Genomic DNA, 6721 nt, shown 5'->3' with positions numbered 1-6721 from the left:
AAAGGAAAAACGGCGCCCTCTGCTGTTTTTGACTATCTCAGTTGGCTCTGGGAGGAAGTTGATGTAGCACACGTGCGCAAGGAAACCAGAGTTTTGGTCTGCCTTCAGCCTTTCGCTTCTGGTGGTGCGACTATGTTTTCATTCCCACTAACAATATTTCTACACGGAACACTAACACCACTTCTCCCAGAGAACATGGATCGTTTTGGTTATAAGCCCACTTGTTTCTATGATGAAAGAGCAAGTTAAAATGTGAATATCTTTCCCTGGTTTTGTCTGCTCCGAGGATGCCATTGTTAAATTAGTTTTGGTTTGTTTCTAGTGGGGAAGGATCGGCGGACACGTAAATCCCGCCCACTACATTTGATTGGGTAAAGCGCGGCCTGCTTCCTGATCTGAAGGCACGCCCACTTGTAGGCCAGTGCGTACGCAATATGACGAACCCCCCCAACAGATTCAAACGCAGAGCAGAATCTGTTCTTGAGGGATTAGTCTCTATGAGACAGACAGCCACAACAGATTCAGTAGCGCAGGGAGCCCCGTTCACAACGTGTGAGCGTTGGCCTACAAGTGGGCGTGCCTTCAGATCAGGAAGCAGGCCACGCTTTACCCAATCAAATGTAGTGTGCGGGATTTACCTCTGTGCGTTCGCTTCCCACGGGAAACAAACCCAAAGTCATTTCACTATAGTGTCCTCTGAGCTGACAAAACCACAGAAAGTTACAGTTAACATTTCAACTTGTTCTTTCATCATAGAAACAAGTGGGCTTATAACCAAAACAATCCATGTTCTCTGGGAGAAATGGTGTTAGTGTTCCGTGGATAAATATTGTTTGTGGGAATGAAAACATAGGCGCACCACCGGAAGTGGAGGGCTGAGGGCATGGACCAAATGCCGGTTTACAGTCATCGTCGGTCTGTTTAATCACTGCCCCCAGAGTCAAATGAAATGAAAAATGCTGGGGGCGCTGTTTTTCCTTTTTATTTCACGATGGGTTCCCAGATTGGTCTCTATGAGACAGACAGACAGATGGTGCTTGTCTCTAATACAGACAGACAGACAGACAGACAGACAGACAGTGTTTGTCTCTAATACAGACAGACAGACAGTGTTTGTCTCTAATACAGACAGACAGACAGTGTTTGTCTCTAATACAGACAGACAGTGTTTGTCTCTAATACAGACAGTGTTTGTCTCTAATACAGACAGACAGACAGACAGACAGACAGTGTTTGTCTCTAATACAGACGGACAGTGTTTGTCTCTAATACAGACAGACGGACAGACAGTGTTTCTCTAAGAAAGACAGACATACAGTGTTGTTTGTAGGATGTAGCAATAGTAAATACTCATGCATTGTACAAACATCACTTATATTTTATGTTCTCTCTCTCAGATGATTGACAGGAGCGCTGCGGTCTCCCCTCTTGGACTGACCTACTCCTTCAGGAATCACATGACCACTGATGAGAACCTGATTGGCTGGCTCCGCTTCCTTCATGAGGCAGACCACACCCACGGTAAAATTAAACAAATAGTCTATTCAACAAGTCTAAGTTTTTCATTTATTCTAATTCAAGTGTGTACAGTTACAGTACCTTCACTTCAGTTTGAAAGAAAATAACAGTTGACTTGTTATGCTTGAACATATTGACATAAAAAAACATGACTTTGGACGTCAGTAATATCTAGGATCTAGGAAAATTCAAAAATCATGGACGGCGGTACTGAAGCCAAAACAAGTTTACAATTACAACAATGTAGGCATTTACAATTAAAACAATGTAGGCATTTAGCAGACACTCTTATCTAGTGTGACTTACAAGGTACAGTAAATAATCACATGATCCCTGTACATGGTATGCAGAGAGACAGTGTAGTGCCTCAGTAAACTATAGGATACCAGGTAAACAGTGAACCTAGCATCTGTCTAACTAACATGCTATCTAACTTTATCTAACTAATTACATTCTTAGTAACAAAAACATGAACAAATGATCAAGATATGTCTGCATGGTAGCCTTCTTGGTTAGTCGCTGGCATTAATGTGCTAGGGGTTGAGGTGGAGTCTGAAGAGATGAGTTTTCAGATTAATGGTGGACAATAGGCTCTATGCACAGCAGCCATATTGGGAATGAATTGGGCCCCTTCCTTCACAGGTGTTACCAATAATACCAATTAAGGCTCTGTTCCATTTAGTGTAGCACAGTGGTTGTCTTATTTTCAAGGACCCCCATAACTCTGAGAGTGAACAAATGGAACCAAATGGACCCTTACAGGTCCATTTGGTTCCATTTGTACACTCTCAGAGTTACACACCCACCATAAGGGGCCATTTGGGAACCAAAATGGAGTGTTTCTAGTGAGCCAACATGCACAATATCAGCACCCTGACCAGAATGGAACAGAGCCTTCATTAGTACATTGGTAACACCTGTGAAGGAAGTAAGAAGAGGCCCAATTTCTTTCCAATATGGCTGCTGTGCATAGAGCCTATTGTAATTCTTTATACATCTTGTTCTTAAAGTTGCTCTTTTCCGCTCCTAGACTACGCCCCCGAAGACCAGCTGGTCCCCCTGATCAGCGACCCGTTGTCATGGAACCCATACTGATTATCATCAGTGATATTATGGGATGTTGGAGGTAAATGAGTCCTCACAACTTTAGAGTTGTCATAGCAACTAGTAAAGCACAACTAACCATCAAAGGAGCACTTCATTAAATTGTCAACCTTATCTTCATATGATTGGTCCTCACTAATGCTCATTATAAGATGCCACCAATTCCTGTCTACTCACTCTGTGTCTCGTTGGTGGACTGGACAGTTCAGAAAACTGTCTATCAGTGATAACGACAGCCTTTCACTTTCTGCAAAGTTAGCATGCTGAAACGGAAGCCATTTGAAGGAGTAGTTCACCCAAGAAATTGCTTATTTTCTATCAATTGCACACCCCATGAAGCCTCGAATTCATGGATTTGTTTTTGTCGCATTCCTAAGCCAATAATTTCATTACCGTCTCCTACCGGAAATACACCCGGTCATCAAATTATTGTCTTAGGAATGCGACAAAAACAAATCCATGAATTCAAGGCTTCATGGGGTGTGCAATTGATAGAAAATAAGTATTTTTTTTGGGTGAACTACTCCTTAAGTTTTACATCTTGTTTGAAATGTCCAAACCACATCGTCTACCGACAATGTCACTGGTAGGCAGGTTTCTGAACCGTCCACAGGCCTCCTCTGAGACACAGAGTGAGTAGACAGAGATGCCATCTCATAATGAGCGTTAGTGAGGACTACTTATATGAATTATGGTTTGGAAATGGGTGAAGTGCTCCTTTGATTTATAGGAATTATCAGCAGGTTTTGAAACTGGCCTTTTTTTTGGACCAAATATGGGGGCTGTTTCTTTTGTCCGGAAGCAGCCATTCGTTGTATGATGGATTTGTTTTGTTTTATTTTAAGGATTTCTGTGACGTTGTGATAATGGAACCATGATCTGCGCACCATGTAACCATGACAACACACATGTAACCACGCCCACACACACACACACGTGTTTTAGTTCAGGATCACCCGAGTACTGGTGGTTCTCAAATTGCGGTCCCCTGAAGGGGTTCCAGGGGGTCCCCTAGCTAAATAATGGATAGTTAAGATCCAAAACGTACCTGTCTGTAACTCTGGAGTGTACGAATGGTCCAAACGGACCGTTGTGGCCTAATGTATGACAAACTGGGGGTCCTTGAAAGAAATAAGAAAGTCCTTGAAAGAAATTGAGAGCCACTGGTTTATTAAAACGGTTGAACTTGAACTAACCAGAGGAGATGTGAACATGAGATGAACCTCTGCACTTTTATGTTATTTAAAACTTTTTTCTTTCTTTCTTTTTTTTATTCATTTCAATTTCTTCCCCCGACTACTGCACTTTAATGCTCATCATCATTGCACAGCAATCTCACTCTTTGTGCCCCGTCAAGGTTTTATTTAATTTTGTCCTACTTTTTTCACCGTCTTCAATGGTTTATTTATGCATTTCATGTCCTGAAATGTCACTAAATGTAATTCTTTATTAATATGAGGTGTCACTTTGACAGGTCTGTTTAAAATGTTGAGGATTTATTTGATTGAATTTAGACTGACACGTTGGTGTGTGTTCTCTCTGCCATCTGTATCTGTGTGTTTGTGTGTGTGTGTGTGTGTATGCGTGCGTGCGTGTGTGGTTTGTAAATTAGGTTTGTGGGTTTTTTCTGTTTTATGTTGTTTCTCTGGTCGTTTGTAAAAAAGTTGAATTCTGAGCGTTGAATTGACAGAACTAAACTAAATAAAGACTAATTAATTATTTCCAAAGTCAACATGGCCGACCTCATTTCTGTTCTAAACTCAGAATAAGAGTAAGAGTTCAAGCATGTTTGAAAATAGCAAATATACAAGCTTGTGATATGCCTGTAAATTTGCTATATATCTACACGTATAGGCTTACAGGTTGCGTTTTTGTTCAATAACCAAACGCAATGCATCATGTAACACAAATGACATGAAATGGCAACAATTGTTTACTATTATGTTCATGAAGATCATAGCTTTTAACCTGAAAGTTCAGCTTTAAGCAGTTTCACAAAAGTGGGGCTACAGAGAGATGGTAGCTGTTTGGGGGTCCGGTTTGGGCAGGTTTGAGATCTCCTGCCCTGTCCAGGAATTATACTGGAGAAGAAAAATAACTATCAATTCTTTTTTTTTTGTCATTTAGGAGTGGAAAGAATATAGCCTACCCCCAGGGGGGTCCCCAAAAGGTTTTTTGGGGGGTCCCAGGATGATTAGCTAATGTGCAGCATTGTTTTCTCACTCAACAGTAAACAAACCAACATACAGTATAAGTGTACATATGAACATTTCTTAAAGGACAACTTTGTTTTTTTACAACCAAGGTTTATAGAGGTTTATTTTTAGATTGTAATTAACGTAAATAAAAGATGAGTGTTACATTTTTTTTTAAATGTACTGCTTTTTATAGTTTTAGCAATTTTTGCGGTCTTTTTTTACAGTGGGCGGGGGCATTCTGTCCGGTGGCTAAATATGGCTTTTTTTTCCCACAATAACCACACGTTTTCTTTATTATTATTTACAGTAGCTCTTCTAGCCCCCAATAACTCATATCTGGCCATCAAAGACCACAGGACCTTTTTTTTGTTGTGTAAAAAAGGCATATTTAGCCACCGGACAGAATGCCCCCGCCCACTGTAAAAAATATCGCAAAAATTGCTAAAACTATATAAAAAACCTAAATGAAAAAAGAATTAACACTCATCTTTTATTTACTTTAATTACAATCTAAAATATAAACCGTGGTTGTAAAAAAAACAAAGTTCTCCTTTAAGTTACATTTAAGACCTTTTTAATACCTTGAACATTTTGTAAATATAAATAAATCAGACCATTAGGCTACTGCTAAGTAATAAACCAACTATAGGTCTACTATACAAAAGAAAAAGGTCAAACATTGGCCAAATTGTCAGATTTGACCTAAGAAAGAGGCAGAAATTGTGAAAATAGCTGATCTACTTGCTCACCATAGATCAGCTATTTTCACAATGTTTATCTGTGGAACCGAGTCAAACTAAATGTAATGCCTACAACTCCAAGTGCTTGTCAGGGTGGGGGGGTCCCCAGTTCAAATAGGATTATTTTGGGGGGTCCCCCAGTTTGGGGGGTCGTGGCCTGAAAAGGCTTATAACCACTGTACTAGGATACCAGGTGAACGTCAAACCCAGAATCTGTCTATGAGGTAAACATCAAACCTAGTGGAAAGTAACTAAGTACATTTACTTAAGTACTGTACTTAAGTACAATTTTGAGGTCTTTGTACTTTACTTGAGTATTTCCAATTTCCAATACTTTTACTTCCACTCCACTCAGAGGCAAATAGTGTACTTTTACTCCAATACAATTATTCGAAAACTTTAGTTACCAGTTACCTTTCCGATTTAAATCATTACATTATAAAACATGTACATTAACCACTTTAGCCCTATTTTATACATAGGCTATTTGAAAATGTTCAAATAGTTTAGTACTCTTACTTTTGGTACTTTAAGTACATTTTGATGCCAATACTTGTGTATTTTTACTCAAGTCAATTTTTAATTCTGGACTTTTACTTGTAACAGAGTATTTCTATATTGTATAGTATAGTATTGGTACTTTTACTTAAGTAAAGAAATGTGAGTACTTTTTCCACCACTGTCTAGCATCTGTGTAAAGTTTAGAAGTTTACTTTAACCCTAACCCCATGTTAAGACTCTTTACACAGGTGCTAGGTTTGATGTTTACCTCCTACTAAGTACTTAGTTTACTTTACACCACTGTGTATAGCCTACTGTGCTAAATGTGACCGCATGATTGTGTTTTTGATATGCGAGAGCGACACCTGGTGGACATTTTAGATGTATGTCTATCAATTAGTAGCTTCAGTCCATAAAGTAGAATTTATAGATGATGGGTCATCATAGTAACTAAGTACATTTGCTCAAGTACTGTACTTAAGTACAACTTTGAGGTATTTGTTTTTACTTTACTGGAGTATTTATAATTTTCAGCACTTTACTTCTACTACATCTCAGAATGAGGCAAATATTATACTTTTCTTCCACTATTATTTGAAACCCTTAGTTTACTAGTTACTTTGAAGGTTTTGATTATTACAAAACACAAATCAACCACTT

This window comes from Gymnoscopelus microlampas (genome assembly GCF_963454915.1).
Source record: "Gymnoscopelus microlampas genome assembly, chromosome: 12".
In the NCBI taxonomy this organism is placed as follows: domain Eukaryota; kingdom Metazoa; phylum Chordata; class Actinopteri; order Myctophiformes; family Myctophidae; genus Gymnoscopelus; species Gymnoscopelus microlampas.
This window is presented reverse-complemented; position numbering follows the sequence as displayed.